Raw genomic sequence first — 22,481 nt, forward strand, 5'->3', positions numbered from 1 at the left:
AATACCGCCTGATTGAACCGGATTTGGGCTTTGAAGATTAGCACATTCTCTAAGCTACTGAGCCTGGCACACACATCAAACATTGGTAGTTCAAACATCTTCAGTTTTATATATGTAGCAGGTCTAATTTTTATCAAATAATTTCAGTAAAATCAAATCTCTACTTCTCCAAAAGGATCAACATGTAATAACAGTCATAAAATGAAATACCATATCTCTGAAAGAAAGACTATTCATTTCATCAGATATTCAACTTCCTACTAATTAAAATACATCCCTCCTGAATTCTGTTTCTCAAAAACTCTGGATGGATCCCTTTCTCACACTTAACCACTGTTTCATAATTTGATTAAAATGCTATAAAATAATAATAATAATAATAATAATAATAATAATAATAATCAGAAAACAATAACTCTGAAACTAACCCTAAAACATAATGAAGTACAACAATATCTGACCATTCACAATAACTCAAACTTCCCCTAATACATAATTATAATCTGAATACAATAATATTTGACCCCACATAATTATAATCTAAGAACAACAATAATTGACCATTCACTAACAATTTCATACCTTGGTCATTCTACAAGTTCGTTTGATGAATCATGCAAGTACCTTCAGTACTTCCCATAAAATTTCTCCCAAGTGATGTTTGTTGTTTAAAGGGGCCTATCATCTAGGCCAGGGATGGCGAACCTTTTCCAACTAGTGTGCCATTTTAAGTCTGCTTTATTATTCTCAACTATCAACTGTGCCACTTGTTATTTTCCTTTAAGAAATTGCTACAACCTACAACCTCCCTCCCCCAACCGCGACTGCCTTTCCAAATTCCAATTATGTTTCATAATATTTATTTATTTACTTTTAGATATATATTTTGTAAATACATTTGATTGCATGTTCCGTGGTCCTATTTTGCAAATACCGCAAAAAATATATTTTTTTAAAATGTAAGTTTTTAGAATACCTAATATTATTTGTAAAAATATAAATAATAAGCTTCCATTGTAACACACTTCGTCAATAAATATTATTACCGGGCAAGTTGGCCACGCGTTTAGGGTGCGCAGCTGTGAGCTTGCATCCGGGAAATAGTGGGTTCGAGACCTCTGTCGGCAGCCCTGAAGATGGTTTCCGTGGTTTCCCATTTTCACTCCAGGCAAATGGGGCTGTACCTCAATTAACGCCACGGCGGTTTCCTTCCTACTCGTAAGCCTTTCCTCCCCTATCGTCACCATAAGACCTATCTGTGTTGGTGCGACGTAAAACAAACTGTAAGAAAATAATTATATGATATATATTTGAAAAATACTAATATTACCAATGGACTTCACTTCCTCCTTTAGCTTCATTATCTTTCTATGTTTATAGTTCTTATGCTCAACAATTTTACTTATTTCTCCCTCATCACATCTCCACAAGAAAACCAACAAAAAACAGCTTTCATCAAAACATACCGCATACATCTGGGAGTTATCCAAATCAACTTTCAATTGCTCAGAAACTTCTTCACTCATTCTTATTATTCTATCCTTGACAGCAGTTCAGCTGGCTGGCATTCCTTTAATTCTGTTAATTATTTGTTGTTTGTTAGGGAAGTTCTCAAATAATGTGTCGGACGTTTTTCAAGAACTCACTGTCAGAAAGCGGTTTTCCATGCACGCTGTACTATCCAGTGAGACAGATATAACAGCCGCACTGATATTACTTCTAGGGTGGATGTATGATACAAAAGAACTAGTCTGTTTTGTGTAGAGTTCGATATTTTGTGAAACGAACTCTCTTCATTTGGCATGGAACAAACATTTGAATGATTAGTCTCGAAATGGCGCTTTACATTAAATGAGGGGGAATACAATTGTTTTTGAACGCATGGCAATACATCTTTCTATTATTCCGAATTCCCTTGTCCACGGTTCTTGAAAAATCCGGTCATTACCTTTGTTAAGTTGCTCTTCTTTTCGGCACTGAAAACATGTTTGCACGGTCCGTATACAAAACCACCAGAAAACGACACTAATCTCACTTGACTTTCAGATCTATCAGTGTAGCAGTGTTGCCATATTGCACGTCCGAATGGAACACGTATTTAGATTTTCGATATTTATTTCTTACTCGTGAAGCACTATAAGATATGTATTGTCTGTAGAACAAGACGTATATTAAAACATTATTATGTTCATGTGGCGTGCCACCGAAATCATGTTCACGTGTCACCTAGTGACGCGTGGCATAGGTTCACCATCCCTGATCTAGGCCATCGGCCCAATTTCTAAAGTATTGTATCAGAAAATCTTTAACAAAAAAATATGAAAAAGTAATCTCCCTATAGCTCTAATAATCTGCATTCTATGAATTTCTGTTTCATTTTCTACTTAAATTTCCTCCCTCAAATACAATAATGGTAAAATGAAATAAGCTCATCTGCTCTACTAGTTCAATGTCACACTAATACAGACGAGGTTTTGGCAACATCTGAGTGGGAAAGGAATAGGACTGGGAAAGCTGTAATTGAGGCCTTGGTTAAGGTACAGCCCCAGCTTTTGCCTGGTATGAGAAAGGAAAACCATCTTCTAGGCTGCTGACAATGGAGATGAACCCACCATCTCCTGAAAGAAAATTGACAACTACAAAATTCATACCCCAAAACCAGTCCAAGCCCTTTACCATTCCAGCAATGCTGAAATCTATGTTGGTGCAACATCAGAGAGGAAAAAATCCTGATTCTTCAGATCTACAGTTACTCACTTGTAAATTAATTTGCCTGAAAGAAGATAGGTTAAAGTTTTCCTGATGAACAACTCTGCCCTAACAGTTTAGACTAGCAACATTTTATACTCTCTTATCTCCCTTCCCTGATCATCATTATTGTTTCCTGACATGTCAAATCATATCCTGTCAGCTGATTCACTCAATTCTACTTAATTTCAGATACCCCAATGGTACTAATGGTGTTCCATTGAATGTTCATACATTTTTCCAAGTATTTTTCAAAATGTTCGTGAAGTGCCAGATGTAACATCTGTTAAAGATAGAGTCAAACATAGCTTTGGAGGTGTATGCTGCAGGTCATGTATTTTGAAATGAACACTGAAACATAACCAATAAGGAAAGCTTCGAAATTTCCCAACAACTCAACTCCAGCTAATATTTGGCATTTGCATCCTCCTCAGTATTACATGCACAATCCTACAAAACAGCTTCATAGGAATTTTTCTTAAGATTCTTACACAATACACTTAAAAAAGAAAGAGAAAATACACAGTGCATTTTATTTGTCAAGATACACAACACACTCACCATCTGCATTCATACCAGAGTTCTATCATCTAATTCACTTATGGATAGTTAAAAGATAACAATATTATGAAAATGAAGAGTTCCGACTTATGAGGGTCGCTCCATTGCCACATTCTTTACGCACTACTTTATGCCACATGAGGCACATATGTCTTCCAACTAAGAGTCTGGTCTGGCACATCCAAGCCACTGTTTAGCAGCATGACAGGGGATTCCTTATCACCAAATCTCTTTCCAAGAAGCAAATCGTTCAGTTTACCAAGGAGATGGTAATCAGAGGGTGCCAAATCAGGGCTGTAATGTGGGTATAGCAGTGATGTCCATTCTAGTTTCTGGATAGTGTCCTTGGTGTTCTCACAGACATGTCAACAAGCATTCTCGTGTAGCAGCAAAACATTCCACCGATGTGCATGCAATTAAACACTATTCAGTTGTGCATGAAGTTACTTTAGGGTTGTCACACTCACATCAGAATTAAGTGTGGTTCCTTAAACCATGATGTCCACAAGCAGGATTCCCTTTGAATCCGACAAAACTGTGACCATCCCTTTTCCATTGAAGGTGGCATTCTGAAAATCATCTTTGCAACTGAATTTCCATTATGCCACTCCAGTGATTGCCTCATCTTCCCCAGTTCAAAATGGCGCAGTATAGTTTCATCTTCCATCTCATTTCTTGAAAGGAAATCATTCCCACTATTCTTGTAAAGCACCAACAGTTCGTGCTGGTTCACAGTATTTTTTTTATCTTGATGGTCAGCTGTCAACATCTTCGGAACTCAACTGGAGCAAACCTTTTTCACTCCCAGCTGTTACAGTATTCTGCACACATTTGCATTCCCAAGTCCCCAAGACCTTTCTATCACAGTTACACACCTGTTATCCATAAACAAGCTCTTAACCTGCCGCACACAGTCAACAGTTTATGCGCTGTACAGTTTGTCACTGCGAAAATAATCTTTAATCTTGATGTGTCTACTGCTGCCTGAAAATCCCTGTGCCCAAAGATTAACTGTATTGCAACTGAGTGTGTCAATTCCACATATCTATTTGAAACTCTTGAATGGCAGGTTGAAATAATGTGACTGCACCATGCATGGGAACAGGTTGAAATTTTAAAAAATGTACAGTAGAAATGGTGCTTCTATGTAATCTATAAATACCAAATGCATAGGAAGAAATAGGTGCAATAGTTTTGGAATGACCCTTGTATAACAGGAAGCTGGACTTTTCTCATTTTATTATGATTTGTACGAAAATGTCCACATCCACCCTCTGTAATTCAGTTTCCATAATCCTCACAATTTCTTCATTCATTTTGTATTTTGCATCACCTAAAAAGTAATGGCGATTTGACTTGCACACATTGTCTCAACTTTCCCCGTGAACTACAGCCATTGTGTGCAAGACAAGGGATCATGCTGGTCACAATCCTACACCAAGACATTTCATCAGGCAAATATATTTCTCAACAAAAGATTTCAGAGATGGCTTGGAAATGTTCAAACTGTAAATGTACATGAAAAGCAACTACAGAATATTGGCGAATGCATTTATACTCTGCCTGACTAAAAAAGTTAAGCATCCAGAAGGAGTGCTTGAAAGTGAATGAAATTACGTATGCTTAAAGACCATGTGCTTTATTGAACTGATTACAATATGGGATGAAAGAAACAAGGCCGTTAGCAGTTACAGGTGGAATGTTGGCGCCAGGTCAGTAGGATGTCGCCCCACAATGCATGCCCTTGTGTGTTTCGGAATGGTGTCAAAAAGCCTTTGGATCCTCTCCTGAGGCAAGTTCGTCCACAGTTGTTGCAGGTGCCCCTCCAAATGCCGCAGGTTGGTACCAGGACGGCGCACAGTGCGTAATTTCAAGAATCTAGCCGGCCAAAAATCGTATCTCAGAAACTAATGGACCAATTTACTTAAAACTTAGTATGTGACTGCTATTATTGGAGATAATTAAGTGTGTAGTCAATCAAGTACAAAGAACAAATTACTATGTCAGGAATAGAATTAGTAATCTTTGTAATTTTAATAATTTTTCATTATAGCTTAAAGAAATTAAATAGATGTTAATATTGGGACATGCTGTTTAGAATGTTTAAAAACAGATACAGGAATACATTTACTTGCCAAACAATTTAATCATTAGGTGCAGTTACATCAGAATCGCTATTGTCACTGTCATTATCTCCTTCGGTAAAACCAGATACAGAAGGCTCACAGTATGTTGAGCACTTCTCGTGAAAGCGGAATCAACTTCCTCCTCATTGATTTCCCTAAGCTGGTAATATAACGGTCCGATGATATAAGCAGCCTATGGAAAAGTTCAGTATTTGTGTCTTTCTGGAAGATTTCCTATTATCTTTATTCTTGGTCTCCTGGTCTTTCTCGGAGAGTTGTTCAATACGTATAATACAGTGCCTAATGACCTCCTCTCCATGACCCAAGAGTTTGTGCAAAGTTACAGGCATGTTGTACGATTTGTATTTTTGTAAGTAAAATTGTATAGTTTCCTTTGCGTACATGTCAAATGTCACTTTATCAATGGTATACCCACACGAAAGAGTTTCTACGATGGCACATGCAGACAGGGACAAAAGTATTCATACCCCAACCCATCCAAAACAAAATGCTTTATTGATGGACGAATATCGAGTACAGGTCAAAATTAAAAACCCAAACGTATACCTTGTACAGAAGTATACATTAAAAAGTACAAGATGAACTGAAAGTAAATAACAAAACAACAAATTCGTACTCCTTGCCAATACTTGTCTGGACGTAAGTATTCATACAGTACCCCAGAAGAGTTCACAACTCAATAAAGAAACAGATCAGAAACTTGATCAGTAGCGCATTTGTTTGCCTTTCCTGTATATTATTTCTTTTAACCCGCTGGCCATTGAGAACACCAGTTTCCGTGTTATTTCAGAAGAAATGTCCCCCCATTCTTGTTGTAGTAACCATTTCAAGAGTGCTTTACTTGTTATGTGGTTGTTTTCTTAGTCTGGACTCCAATTCACCCCATAGATGTTCGATGGAGTTGGAATCCGGCAGTTGGGGAGGTGTTTTTAATGTGTGTGTCGTGTTGTAGGGTACCCACAAAAGAACAATTCCCACCGTGTGTTTGGGGTCATTGTCGTGTTGGAAGTAAAACTCATTAGCAATCCCAAGCTTTTCGGTGCTTTTGCGAACATTTTCTTTCAGGATAATCAAATATTGAAATCTGTCCATAGTCCCCTTGATAAATACCTACTCCCCGACACCTGAAGTGGCCATTGAGGTCTACACCATAACCCCACCCCCGCCGTGCTTCACAGTGGTAACGAGGCTCTGCTCATCGAGCTCTGTGTTAGGGCGTCTCCACACTAAAATGCGTCCATCACTTCAGAAAATATTAAATTTACTCTCATCTGTAAACATCACTGTTGACCAAAACGCATTACCTTTCGCCACATTCTTTTACAAATTGTCTCTTCCGTCGATTCACTTTCGTTATGTGCGGTTGCTTTCTTGGGACCCTAGATCGATACCCAGCAGGATGAAGGACCCTCCTTACTGTTTATGTGACACTGCATGACGGAAATATTCTGCCAGCTCCGATGCTATTGCCAAAGATATAGTGTGTGGTTGCTTTTAATTGTGGTTACTATGATCCTTTCTTCTCGTGCGATCAGTTTCCTCGGACGTCCACATCTTTTCTTGCTTATAAGAACATCATGTCTTTTTTAACCTTTGTATGATGCTTTGCACAGTTGGTTTACTTCTTCCAATGATGTTTCCGATCTCGGAATACGATTTACCTTGGTGGTGAAGGCGTACAATAAGTCGTCTCTTCAACAGACGTTTCCCCAGTTTTCCTCGCCATTGGACTAGTACCATCTCTGACCAGCTGAATAGTCCGTCTCTGTCTGCGTCTACTACACAACTAATGCCACGGAAAAACACAGGTTTCTGTTCACTCGTTCAAAACACCATTTTTACACGCAAGGTATGAATACTTATGCCCAGACAAGTAGTGTCGTGGAGTACGCATTTGTTGCTTTGTTATGTACCGTTACTTCCAGTTTATTTTGTGCTTTGTAATGACAACTGCTGTACAAAGTATACATTTGGATTTGTAATTTTGACCTGTACTCCGTATTGGTCAAACAATAAAGCATTTTGTATTGGATGGGTAGGGGTATGAATACTTTTGTCCATGTCTGTAGATGGTTTATTAAATTTACATCTACTCTAGTAATATCCGCAGAAGTGGCCTCTTTGAAGAATCTTCTAGCGGTTTCCATCAATGGTATTGCCAGCACTTGGCTTCGGATATCAACCAATAGACGCGTTTCCTCCCTGAACTTCTGTAGTGAAGTCATCTACAGTATTTATTTATTGCGTGTGTATTTTAGGCTTTAAATCAGTGCGTAAATGTATTGTGTTGAATGAGAGTTATGCTATAAGCCTACGTGTGTGATTTATTTCTTTAACATTAATACTGTGATCTTTTGTAGTCATCTGCAGTATTTATTTATTGCACCTGTTTTCTAGCTTTTTTTGTCTGGATAAATTTATGAAATGCAATTATACATCCCCCGCACACAAAATACCGACAAATTTCCTTATTGACTTGGATATATCCTCAGAACAATCCTGAAAGCCTAAATGTTCAATTACAACACTCGCAATATCATCGTTCTGCTTATATTCCCTGATGTTCCTCAACAGTTCGAAAACCGACCTCCGGGTTACCAAGTACATGGCTTCTGAAATAAATGAATTACTGTCATGGTCGTGCCTGGTTGCAGCACAAAGTCACAGTATCCTATTCAAAAAAGTATAGATAACTCATCCAAAAGACTTTCATTGCAGAAATCAAAGGCAATCCATTTTGAAAGTCAGCTCAAATTTGTACAATTAGACAGAGCTTGGACACCGTGTACCTGAATTTTAAGTGCACATTCCAGACAACAATACAGTAATGTTCAGAAAATGCTACATACTATATAAAAATACATACCTTCATCTAATATAATCAGATTGCAAGCTAAAGAAATATTTAGCTCTGACATCTTTACTGAGCCCTCACATAATAATAACTGCGTGCTCGCCTCGCCAGAATATGATGCCCTAACGGAGGAGAGCCACTTTAGGCCTTCGGTGAGATTAGATAATCAGACAGCGCGACTTTTCAATACTTAATTACTGTACCCAAGAGTTTTATAAACACGACTCACAGAAAATACGCACCAAAGACAAGGGTTGAAAATAATATTTTTGGCCGGCTGGATGCTAGAAATTACCCACTGTGCGGCGTCCCCTTCCAATGTCTTTCCATTCACGTTCAATGATGGAGTAGTCCGGGGATCTTGCTGGCCATGGGACGACCTCAACATGGTCTACGCAGTCTATAGACACACGTGCTGTGTGTGGAGATGCATTATCTTGTTGGAACACTGTCCCAGGGTTCTGTGCCATAAGGGTTAGGACGTGTGGATGCAGAATGTCTGTGGCGTAAAAGTCTGCCAAAGCACTATTAGAGGTAACCCAAACGCATATCATATGGCTCCTGATACCATGACACCTGTGTGTCTCTCCACAATATGGTCAGGATCTGGCCTCTGTCTTCAACGCCACCAAACCCGCATATGATGGTCATTGGAGGTTATGGAGAAGCGGAACTCATCACTGAACATGATACGATGCCAGTCATCCTCTGTTCATGCCTCCCGGGCAAGGCACAACTCCAAACTCAGACGTTGGTGCTCTGGTGTCAAAGGCAACCGATGCAAGGGGCGGTAGGACCCCAACCTGGTGGATGTGAGTTGTCGAGATACTGTGTGGTGATCTGACAGGATGTTGTAGAGTCTCTAGTACACGTTTGTGGATGGCAGGTGCCGAAGTTATGGGATCCCGCAATGCTTGGCGCACCATACAACAGTTCTCCCGTGGGATGGTGTTTCTTGGTCGACCTGGACGTGCACGATGTTATTGGGTGCCCTCATGTACCCGTTGAGTCCAACATCGGGCCACTGTGACATCTGAATGGCCCACATGCCTGGCAATTGCACAATACGACAACCAGCCTCATGCAGTCCCACAATGCGGCCTCTGTCAAGTAGTGTTGGCTACTGAATGTATAATTCGAAGCAGTGTATCGATTCATTCAAGTGTCCGAGTGAATCGATTCACAGGAACGGCGAGCTCACGGCATACGATTCAGCTTACTCCCAGCGGACAGTGCTGAGTGGCGCACTCACTGGACGTTGACAGGAAGCCGATCTTCCGCTGCAGCGAGACAGTGAATCATGGCACATTGAAAGAATCGTGAACGAGCGCGGCTCAGTGAGACACGATACACACGGCTCCTTATCGGCTCACTGGACACGCGGAGAGCCGAGCTTCCGCTGCAGTGAGACAGTGAATCATGGCACATCGAAAGAATCGTGAACGAGCGCGGCTCAGTGAGACACATTATACACACGGCTCCTTACGCGGAGAGCCGAGCTTCCGCTGCAGCGAGACATACAGTGAGCCATGGCACATCGAAAGAATCGTGAACGAGCGCGGCTCAGTGAGACACAAGATACACATGGCTCCTTATCGGCTCACTGCAGCGAGACATACAGTAAGCCATGCTACACTGAAAGAATCGTATGCTATGACTTTCGAGCTCAGCTCATTTGAAAATAATACCCATTTGCATTCACTGTCCTCTTCTTACAGGGAGGTTTAAATAATAGATGGATTTATTTGCAGTGTTAAAAAGGTAGTCACAACATAATTCTGAAGTAGCTAGTAAGTAGGTAGGCTATTAGGTTATACTATTTATTAGTTTAATGAATCTTAGTATTATAACTTAGTTGACATTTGACAATTAAACTCGACTCTAGCCTGCCCTATGACTATGGGTCATGCTCATGACCACTCAAAAGTACCTGTTTTATATTGGGAAGAATGGCTCAGTATTCTCTCAGTTCATATATCACATCGTTGCACAAGACTTCAATCATATGTGGACAGACACAATAACAGTATGTTGAATCAGAAAACCAGCGGGCTACTGTACATCTCGGGTAGCCTATACAAAATATGACTATAAAAAAAATCCTCAGCTGATAGAAAAATACTTTTTTTAAAAAAATGACTGAGCGAGTTGTCGTGCGGTTAATATCGCGTGGCTATGCGCTTGTATTCGGGGGATGGTGGCAGCCGTTAAGATGGTTTTTCCGTAGTTTCCCCATTTTCACACCAGGAAATGCTGAGACTGTACCTTCATTCAGGTCATGGCTGCTACCTTCCTAATCCTAACCTTTCCCACCCTGCATCGCCGGAAACCTTCGATGTATTAGAGTAACTAGCATTTTTTCTAAGAAAGGAGTTCATAGTATGAAGACCAGATGGGAGTTGCGAGCACTGAATGCTGTTGCTGCTGTCTTACCAGCACATACTACACAGATGCAGTAGGAGCGGTGACCAGTGAGCCGTGAATCGGATTACTGTATCGATTCAGTAACGTGAACGGAATCAAATGAATCGATTCAGTAAAATGAATCGAATGTCCCATCACTACTGTCAAGTGCTATCAATTGGTGGATAGGCTGTCTAACACGTCTGTGAGGCATCGTGGGTGCTTCGTGCTGTATGTAGTCCTCTCTGCAAGTCTTGCTTAACTGTGACTCACAGCAGTTGACTGGTAACAACTTATCAACAAGATGACAGTGCCATCACGAACGCACATTGCAGCGCTTTTTACAGGCGACGCAAACCTATGGCATTCCTCACATAAGTGGACTAAATACAGGGACTCTCACTATCCCGAGGTGTTCTTCACATAGTGGATACTAACATAGGCAAGGCAGAACCATAGTGTCGTTCATATAGGGGTACGAATCACAGGTACTGTAAAATGTATCCTGAGCCATACACTGTCGCTACTAATTTCAAACCTATTTTGTACCTAGCATAGTGGTACTACGCGCAAGTAAAAGCGACCCATGGTGTTCCCTGCGTGATGGTACTAATTACATGTAGTCTCATGGTTCTAATTTGATCATCCCTTGGTTGCCCCTTTTAGTCGCCTCTTATGACAGGCAGGGGATACCATAGGTGTATTATTTGTATGCATCCGCCATCCACAGGGGGTTGGTGTGTTTGGTCCGAGAGAGGTATTATACTTCCCTCAAGTCCGCCGACAAGCCGGTTAGGACCCCCCTATCTGGCACCTGGGACGCGCCACGTTACCCTGCTAAGGTAGACCATACAGCCAGCGTCTAAACGCCAAGTGTCAGGTGACGATACGTAACCTGATCCACTAAGGCAACCAATGGCTTTTCGGGCGAATGAGTTTCCTCACATAGGTTGATGGCCCCCCCCTCAGTGTAGGAAATGACACCGACTAGGAGTGAATAGCGTAAAACCCAGGTTAGGGGCGTCTGTACTCCTTGTTAGGAGTAGCCTGATCAACTGCCGATAGCAACTCTAAAATGCCTTTGGGAGCAGTGACCCCATCGTAAAAACCGCCTAAATAAAAATGGCACTTTTAAAGCACCCTTGGAAAAGTCTACAGCATTCCTAGGACGCGACGCAATTCTTAAATCTGGGTGAACTATGAGAAATGGGTGACCAATAGAAAATTTTATGAAGGCAGCAATAATCAAGCCCACGTCACTGAATGGAAAGTCTTAAGAGGTGATCAATTTTATGGAGAAAGAGAATATACAGAGATGCCAACTTTCAAGAAAGGTAATTCGTAATGCAGCCGTTAGTGGGGGGTGGGGGGGGCGAGGGTGGTCGCAGATTTTTCTTTTTTTCCCCGTAATCTTACTAACTTGCATATCATTTAATTTAAAGCTTGTAGTTCCTGTTTGGTAAACGTACACTGGTGACATGCTTTTTCTTTTCATATCATATGCATCCTCTGCACTAACAGAGCACTTAACAGTTCGGAGTTCATATTAGCACGAAATTCAGTCTTGTTCTTCATCATGCGCATCCGAAACATCGCGGCTACACACACTACAAAACATGTGTGAATGAGATTTTGAGGAATGCATTAAACAAGGCCATTCTTCTGAGTATACCTCCCTAAATTTTTCAACTATATTTATTACTAGCGTCACTAATCGCGGTAACGTAATCACACGTATTTTCCTGCACAAGAAATCGCTTCATTATTTCATTATTTAGCATTTCGTAACACACGATTAGCATATATCCTAGAAGAGCAATATATGTAAATTTGGCAACCAAAATCGCAATAAATACATCTTCAACAGTCACGCACACAGTTTCACAATTAAACGAAGTTTGTCACCACTTTACCGCCAAAACAAAGACAAAAGAACTCGCATACTTGCATGGAAGTCTGATTATGTGACGAACAAAGACAACTCCGCAAGATATACCACTTCACATGTGCCTATATTTCCGGAACTGGAAGCACACACTGCGTTCGGCGCGTGAAAACTCGAAATATTCTTAAACGAGGGACAGGAAAGGGGTATAAATTATTACTGAGAAATCCGAAAATAATATTCTGAGAATTCAAGCCGCCTTGTGTATACTTTTGAACACTTCATACACTTAGATTTAAAAATCAACAAAAAATCGTAATTTGTGGTGTGTGATTCGTAAAGGCGTAATTATGATGGGTAATTGGTAATTATTACGATTAAATCGTAATAGTTGGCATCTCTGAATATAGCTATGATTTGATCGAGTAAGGTTAAGTGAAGAAGAAACGGAAAGAAGTTGAGGAAGGATACAATCTCTACTGGAGCAGAGGACAAAGGGCAAAGAATTGCTAGCTGTTTTACGTCACACCAACACAGATAGGACTTATGGCGACGATGGGACATGAGAGGGCAAGGAGTGGGAAGGAAGCGTCCGTGGCCTTAATTAAGGTACAGTCCCAGCATTTGCCTGGTGTGAAAATGGGAAACCACGGAAAACCATCTTCAGGGCTGCCGACAGTGGGGTTCGAACCCACTATCTCCCGAGTACTGGATACTGGCTGCACTTAAGTGACTGCAGCTATCAAGCTCGGTAGCAAAGAATTGAATGAGGATAATAATCAACAAGATGAGTATGTCGATAAAAGTTTACTACATAAGTGATAGGATAAGGACAGAGAATGGAGAAAAAAGTTTTCATTCAAGTGTATGCACTTGAGACTGAATGCAAAGAAGATATGGAAAAATTCCTGGAGACACCAGGGAGAGAAACAAAGGATGTGGAAGTGACTGTCATGGGAGACTTTAATACAATGGTGCAATGTGATAGAAAAGGAATGGAAGTAGTAATTCGACCTTCTGGAAATAGAAAGAGGAATGAAGGAGAGAAGTTGGTGGATTTTTGTGTGTGAAATGGGTTAAGTGTGCGCAATACTTGGTTCACGAAGAAGAAAATTAGAAGGATTACTAGATATGGGTGGGGAAACAGGAAGACAAAGAACGACTTTTAACCAGTTATTAGATGTAAGGACCTTGCCAAGAAGTTGCCTTTGATGAAGACCCTGGAGTAGTGGTAGCAAAAACAAAAATAGAGAAAATGGTAAAAATAAATGAAATAAGAGAGAAGGAAACAAAAGTAAGGAAATTAAAAGATGTGGAAGTAAAAGAAAAATTCCAAAATTACTTGAAACAACACATATCCAGAATTGAGGTGGAGAGTGTGGAAGTGGAGTGGGGCATGTTCAAAAAGACATTTATACGCTCTGCAGAGTTTGCTTTTGGCAGAGTAGCTGAAAGAATAAAAGATAAAGAGACCTCATGGTGGGATGAGAGGGTACAGAAAGCAATAAAAAATAAGAAAAATAAGAAGCGTGGCAATTGTGTAATAGGGATAAAACAGAAGAAGAAAAAAATAATCAGGAAATGAAAACAAGATGCAATAAAAGTGGTAAGTAAAGAAAAGCTGGGAAGAATTTGTATGCAAGTTGGAAGAAGATTTGTATAGCGGTAAAAGGATGCTTTATGGACTTGTAAGAAGGAAGAGTGTAGGGCCTACGGAAAGCAGGTGATAGGAAAAGGAGGGATAATAACAAAACCAGAGGAGATAAGGAAAAAATGGAAGGATTATTTTGATGAACTCCTAAATGTAAGAAGGGGTGTCAATGGGGTGATAGAGGCAGAAAGTATTTTTTTTACAATTTGCTTTACATCGCACCGACACGGATAGGTCTTAAGGTGACAATGGGATATGAAAGGGATAGGAGTGGGAAGGAAGTGACTGCGGCCTTAAGATACAGCCTCAGGATTTGCGTGGTACGAAAATAGGAAAACACGGAAAACCCTCTTCAGGGCTGCCTACAGTGGTGTTCTAACCCACTAGAGACCAACCGTGATAGGCAGAATCCATGAGTGAAATCACAATGGAAGAAGTGGAAACTGCTGTCAAGACGTATGAGAGAGGGAACAGCAGCAGGCTTAGATGAATTGTATGTGGAAATGATAAAAACAGCAGGACCTGCAGGTCTACAGTGCCCGTATAGGCTATTTAAATCTATTTAGAAAGAAAAATATCTATCAAATGACCAGAGTAAACGAGTAATAATACCTATATATAAGAAGGGGACAAGAACATACGTGATAATTACCGAGGAATCACACTCATATCTCGGGTAGTAAAAATAACTGAAAGGGTACTAGAAAACAAATGATGTTCTTAGTTTTATGTCTCACTAACTACTTTTACGATTTCTGAGTACTAGAAAAAGAGAATGAGAAAAAAGTGGAAGGACAATTACAAGAAGAGTAATATGGGTTTCAAAATGGAAGATCAACACTAGATCCCATCTTCAGTACGAGGCAGTTAATGGAAGAACATCGGGAATACCATAGAGATATGGTGGTGACATTCCATGATTTAGAAAAGGCTTATGATAGTGTTCTTCTCAGAGCAAAGGTATGGAATGTAATGCAACAGAAAGAATTTGCAAGCAATGTACAAAAATTGTTGCAGCAGTGCCTAGACACATGTGTGGAGACACAGTGGTTTTGAAATGAAAGTGGACTATAAACATGGAAATGTACTGTCACAACTGTTATTTATAATGGTTATGGATGAAACTGTGAATGAGACAACGGTACAATATGGGGACAGGATAATGAAGGTAATGCTGTTTGCAGATGGCACTTTGGTGTGGGGAGCAAACAAATAGGAAAGACAAAGGAAACTCAACATATTGAGTGATATTGGTAATTATGGAATGAAAATCAGCATGGAAAAGAGTAAGACAATGGTGTTTACTAAAGGAGAAAGGCAAGGGAGACTAATGATACAAATAAAGAGACAAAAGCTTGAAATTGTTACTTCAAGTACTTGGGAAGCAAACTGATGAAGGATGCAGGGCTGGACACTGTCATAAGTAAAATAATTCAACAGGGGAATGCCTTCTGAATATGAGAAACCTGGTGTGGAAGAAGGAAGTATGAATGAAGTATAAAGAGGTGATGTATAAGGTGTACTACTGGTCAATACCAAAATAAGCAGTGGAGACCTAGACACTGAAAAAAAATAAAAGAACAGAATAAAATCCAGGCCAGTGAAATTAAATGTTTAAGAAGTATGATAGGAAATACAAGAGGATACAGTAAGAAATGAGGATGTCAGGAAGGAAATCAGAGTGGAAAAGCTTTTCGACACTATGGAGAGGGATTAACTTAAATGGTTTGGACATTTAAAGAGGATGGAAGAGGGAAAGATGCCATAGGAGATGATAGACACCCAGAAAGGAGGAGGGAGGGCAAGAGGAGACCAGGACTAAGGTGGTGGAAAACAATCAAGAATATTATAATTAAAAGAAAGCAGTATAGGAACACAGTTAAGGAGGAACAATGGTGGTTGGATAAAGGAAGATGGAAAGGTGCCATAAACATCCCATCTCAACAGGAGCTGGGACAAGGGAAAATGATTATGATGGTGATGATCCAACATAAGATCAAGGAGTTAAAATTGATGATATCCATCTTTGAAATTTGAAGTCCATGGAACAACATATATGCATTCAACATGGCAGAGAGAGAATTCTGTTAACCATATGTCTCCCAGTTATTACCAGTGAAGAGGGCAGAAAACAATCTATTAACATTATTAAGTGGAAGGACAATGTGAGAAAATATCAAAGGCATTGTGGTAAACAATATACAAGGAAAGGTATGGCAAAACCTAGAAAATGTCCTGCAAGTAAGGCACAAAGAATAATGTTGGATACCACACATATAGGATAAGTTACGTATGTTGCTTCCAGTCTGTAGTTTCATGTGCATTGCATGCACCAAACATTTACTTTGTAATAGTATAATATGTATGAGTAAGCCAGCAATGTGACATTTAGGTATTTGAGGTACAGGATGTTTACGAAGTGAGTGTGTTTCTATTTAGGCCTGTGTTTGTACAGGTCTTCACAGATACTGAAGAAAACTTGATGTGGATTCGAGGAAAGATGCATTCAGCGACATTTGCAATAAGTTTCAGATTACACAAGGAAGAAAGATATTGCAGAAAAAAACTTTAAATGGGGAATCAGACTTCAAGGATGGCCAGTACCCTCATTTAAAAAAAAACACACTGTGTTCTGGATGAACAGACACAATCTGTGCTTGATTATATCAAGCTTCCATTTCAAGAGAGTCACTACAGCAGAAAAGACAATGCTAAAACATACCTTACTTCATATTTGAATGTTGCTGCACTTTCCGAAAGTCCAACTGCAATTCTAGTGTCCCACTGCACATGCATCATGATATTCATTCCAGAATTTAATATACACCTTGGACTTCCAAGGTCAAACAGCAGTGCTACATACAAAAATATGTTTGTGAAGTTGCTCATTGCAAAATCAATGTTGATGATGATGATGATTGTTTAGAGGGGCCTAACATCTAGGTCACTGGCCCCTAATGGAATGAAATGAGACAAAACGAAATGACAATTTAAGAGTCCAAAATCATCCACTGACCAGAAGTCAAAACACGACGAAGAATGCATGGTTAAATATGAATTCAAGATAATCGGTGGGTCCGACCCACGTGCCCTACATTCCTAGAAAATATCTGAAAAGAACAGTATTACCGACCAAGGAACTGCTTCTAAAGCACATTCTTGCAACATTGATGCTTGATGTCTAAAGGGGTCAGTCATAATGCTACTTACCGCTAGTAAAGTAGAACCATGGTATTTGTCACATTGTGGTACTAATCAAAAGTAGCGTAGACTCAGTGTTACAAGTAATGAGGATGAAATGATGATGAAGACGACACATAGACCCAGCCCCCGTGCCAGCGAAATTAACCAATGATGGTTAAAATTCCCGACCCTGCCGGGAATCGAACCCGGGACCCCTGTGGCCAAAGGCCAGCACACTAACCATTTAGCCATGGAGCCGGACTGTACAATGAAGGAATGTAATGCATTTGTACTTGTTAGTTCACTAAATATTGTGTTCAATCAAAATTGCCACTTCTTTATTTACAGCCCTTGTATAAACAGTTCTATAAACAGTTAACGGCAGCTATGTAAAGAATGTGCGAGTGTGTTCAAATTTTGTATAGACGATGAGTGAAGTGAATAACTATTTAACCTAGGTGCAGTTAAAGCTGAGATATTGTAGAATTCATCAAACCCTGCAGTTTACCATACATTTCAACAGGAAACTGTACAACATAAGAACCAATGGAGGATGACAAAATAGTTGTTAGATTTTTGTGTACAGGGACATCCAGCTATATTTGCACACTAGTGAAGGTACAAGGGTAATGACGTCTAACAGACCTAAAATCCTTCTCTCTTACAAATTAAATGTGCTAAACTTGTGGTAACTGTACACCTGGCAAGTAAAACCTTGTTACGCCTAAAGGAATTTTACTGGATGTAACCAACTGCAGTAAAAAGATTCACTGAATGCCCATAATTTAGTAAGATTATATTATGTTATATAAATCGTTCCTTATTAGTGCAACTTTGATATCATATTGCTCTCCTGAAGAAAGAAACAAAGCAAAGAGTGTGTGCCTATAGAAACAGTTCAATATTCATACAAGATAGAGTGAGTATAATTGTGCACAGAGTACTGAGATATTCTCTACATGTGAACCTGGCATTAACTAAAGAAATATATTCACCCATCCACTGTTAAAACATGAGCATTTCTTGCATCGTGTGCACTAAGTCTTTCGCTCAGAAAGTTCGAACAAATTGATAGAAAGGAAATACTATGGCCAAAATAAGAGTGAGTATAACCCTTGTGCTGACTGCAACAAGCTGTTACAGGATGATGATCCGTCGTTTGGCTCTTATGGCAGCTGTAAGGCGTTCCACCGCATGGAATGTGCATGCATCTTGGCATCAACACTCATCGTGCTCAAATCAAACAATTTTTTTTGATTCTGCTCTAAATGTTGGCAGAAACTTGTCACTTACACCATCAGTTTCATACCTCCTACATGAAACAAGACTTTAAAAAATAAAATAAAAACCAAACCCCACGGCACTTAACGCCCTTGAAAGGGCTTTGACCTGCTCAGCGACCGCTGCTCAGCCCAAAGGCCTGCAGATTACGAGGGGCCGTGTGGTCAGCACGACGCATCCTCTCGGCCGTTATTCTGGGCTTTCGAGACCGGGGCCGAGATCTCACCATCAAATAGCTCCTCAATTCTAATCACGTAGGCTGAGTGGATCTTGAACCACCCCTCAGGTAGAGAGAAAAATCCCTGACATGGCCGGGAAGTGAACCTGGGGCCTCTGGGCGAGAGGCAGGCACGCTACCCCTACACCATGAGGCCGGCGAAACAAGACTAGCAATTTTAAAATACAAGAAAACAGTATTAAAAAAATGAAGTGTCTGAAATAAAACCTTCCTTCAATTCTCTCAGCAAAACATTACTAAAAAAGCTAGCTGTAGAGCTCGAAATACCAAGTAAAGCAGTCAGACATATTAAGAGACCAGCTGAAAACTCCCATATGTCCATACATGCCAGCAGTCAAACAAATCTCAAACCAAAACAAATCTCAGACTTCAAATATCATAAAAAATCAACCTTCTTCTTGACCATGGCCAATGACCAAAAAAAAAAAAAAGCACCTCAGAACAGAGCCCCTTAAATCACAATGCCTCTGAACAAACCACGAAAACTTCACAAGCAACAAATGATACCTGCGCTAATCGACTTGAAACAAGGCGTAAACAAAAGGTCATGCGAACTGGTAAGGAAAGCATTAGTCTAAGAGCTACAGAGAGACTGGCATGGTCCTAAATTGGAAGGCTTGACAGCAAAACAACCAATGATGACATCAGAAAACACTCACCGATAATGGTGTCGATGACATATCGGAAGTAACACCTTCAACATCAGGATGAAAAAATGTCCTACAGAATTGGGATACCATTCAGCAGGAAAGAAACTGTAGACAACTCAAACATCTTGCCAGAGAGAAGACATTTCATCCCTACAAGTTTCACTAGGCAACTTCTTAATTCCCCATCGAGAACAACTCAAGTATCTCTCTCTGAACTAGACTACGGAATGTAGAAGTACCAAGGTTTATACTCTCCACAGAACCAAGCAGTGGACAAAGCCTACACGACATTTTGATGTTTACTGACCAAAGAGGTTGGTATTTAAGGCTGCTATGGTATTCACATTCTGGCTATGTAATGAAGCACAGGGCATCCTGAGGGAGGGGTCAGCTGTCTTTTGAAGCCACATTTAAAACCCCTGCATATTATCTAAAACTCACACTAAACAATGGTGTTTGCCACTCAATTCATTAATATTGTCATAGCTTATTTCAATACAAATACAAAACCAAAAAACAGTCTTGGTGATGCCATCAATGCAGTAACAACAAGACTGATTGTAGCTGGAGATTTTAATTGCTGTACTGGCAAGAGGGAGACAAAGACTAACTGCATTATGGACTTCCTAATGGACCTAGATCTAAAACTGGCGAGTTGCATGGAGAAAATTACTTACCTAACACACACTGGGAAAAGTGCTAACGATTTAATACACAGAGAGCACAATGTTGCCCTTAATCTGGTCAGGAAACAACTACCTGTCCTAACCTACTTGCTTCTGGAAAGGAAGAGATCCCTGAAAATTTCTGGACCACAAACATACCCCAAGAACGTCAACAAAGAGCAGTGGAATGGATATGTTACCTCCTTGTAGCTAAGTCTACAAACAACCAGCAAATCCTACAAAAATATGCAGAAATGAGAAGATTTTACAAGGACCTAATAAGAACAAGGAAGAGGAGTATGATTTAATGAAAAAGAAGCTGATCAAAAAAGCAGCAGAAAAGCCCTACAAGATTCTGAGATCAAATGGAATTACGTCTCAAACTCCTCTTGTATGCCCAAATCAGTGGACAGAGCACTTCCAGGAACTGTAGAGAAACTTCTCCTCAAACGAGTTTCATGTTAAGCAATCACTATTGTACACCACCCAACTTTTCTCCGCAGAGGAAGTGAAAAAATTCATACAAGAATCACAGGACAATAAGGCTGCTGGTCAAGACTGAATATCCAATTAACACCTACAGGCGACAGGAATGGACATTCTCAGACTTAAGAGATATAAATTTCATGTTGAGTGGTCGGTATTGAACTGTGATTAGCTGATTACATAGAAAATTAAAAGTTCTAGTTAAACAGTTCACATTTTCAATACAAAATTTTTGCAATGCAGTTTACATTACAAATGAAAAGGTGGAACTGTTAAACTAAAACTTTTAATTTTCTAGGTATTCTCAGACTTGCCAATCTGTGGAATGGGAGAAACAGTAATCAGGGTAATCGCAGAATAAAGCTATTTGCTTTATGTCACACCGACACAGATGGGTCTTATTGCGACGATGGGATAGGAAAGGCCTAGGATTGGGAAGAAAGCGGCCGTTGCCTCAAAGTACAGCCTGGTGTGAAAATGGGAAACCATGGAAAACCATCTTCAGGGCTGCCGGCAGTGGGATTCGAACCCACTATCTGCCGGATGCAAGCTCACAGCTGCACGCCCCTAACCGCATGGCCAACTTGCCCAGTGCAGAATAAAGCAAAGCACCAACATGGATTCCTCAAATTTTCACTTTTAAAATTTAACCAATTTCAAATAAATATTCATGTTTAAATACCTGTTTATTTATTCTGGTGTACATATTATGTTGTAGCATACTTCACTGCTTGTAACTGCTTCAGTTATTCTGATTTACAATTGTGTTGTAGCATGCTTTGCCTCTTGTAACTGCTTCTCAGCAAATATTTTCTTTAAACATATAGCACCTTCTGTGCCATCCTTATTTTCTCAATGAGGAATGATGCCTATGTATTTGCACTTTGTGAGGACCTAAATTCAGTTTGATTTTCTTTTCTTAGAGTGCTAAATATTATTTTTGATTGGACATCACTGTGTAGCACTGAAAAAACAGTTAACATAACCTTACTGAAAGTGTTATGCTGCATTTGACCACTATTATTCTTTAAATTTGCAACTTTACTCCAAGCAACATCAACCCTAGTACAATTTAAAATGTCACCAGATAAAATGTCACACTAGTAAGATGCAAATACAGATTCAAGTATATCACGTACTGAAACTGCTATAATTTTGAAAAATTTGAAAAATCGATTGATCAAATATTCTACAGGTGAAAATGAAACACCTTGTCTCAAATTTAAATTAGCAATTGCTGCAAGGTTAAAAAATTGATCACCAACAGGAAATATGTCACTGTGTTATCTATCACAGGCTGCAACGTGAAACTCTCCAACACAGAAATGAAACACTTGCTCATTACAACTTGATCCTTCTTTCAAATAACCCTACACTTAACACCAATCACCTAAAGCTCATATCCTTATTGGTGCTTTCCTTTTTTAAATTCCATCTCAGTAATGTTGCAACTCCTGCTTGTACATAAGATGGTTTAATAAACCTTACCAGCAGATCTGTTACAAGTCCATTAAGTTTACTTCTCAGCACATGTACAACCGGAGCATCTTGTTGTAAAAACGAATTTACATTATTAAAAGGGACAGTACACTCTGAAAAATGTAAAAATATTACGTTATCATGGGATCATGAAAAAAAGCCCTCACTATTTCAGATTGGTTTCTAAAACACTTCTTTTTCTGTACCCTGCAAAATATTAGGGTTAGGGCCACCCTTTGATCCAGAATCT

General features: G+C 39.7%; 1 protein-coding gene across 1 annotated transcript in view; it reads right to left on the reverse strand.

The window, feature by feature from the left end:
* LOC136863766 (uncharacterized) overlaps window positions 1-22,481 on the reverse strand; it is a 229,715-nt gene that overhangs the window by 195,795 nt on the left and 11,439 nt on the right. The gene's annotated exons all lie outside the window — the stretch shown is intronic.

Source organism: Anabrus simplex, chromosome 2, assembly GCF_040414725.1.
Source record: "Anabrus simplex isolate iqAnaSimp1 chromosome 2, ASM4041472v1, whole genome shotgun sequence".
NCBI classification, from domain to species: Eukaryota; Metazoa; Arthropoda; class Insecta; order Orthoptera; family Tettigoniidae; genus Anabrus; species Anabrus simplex.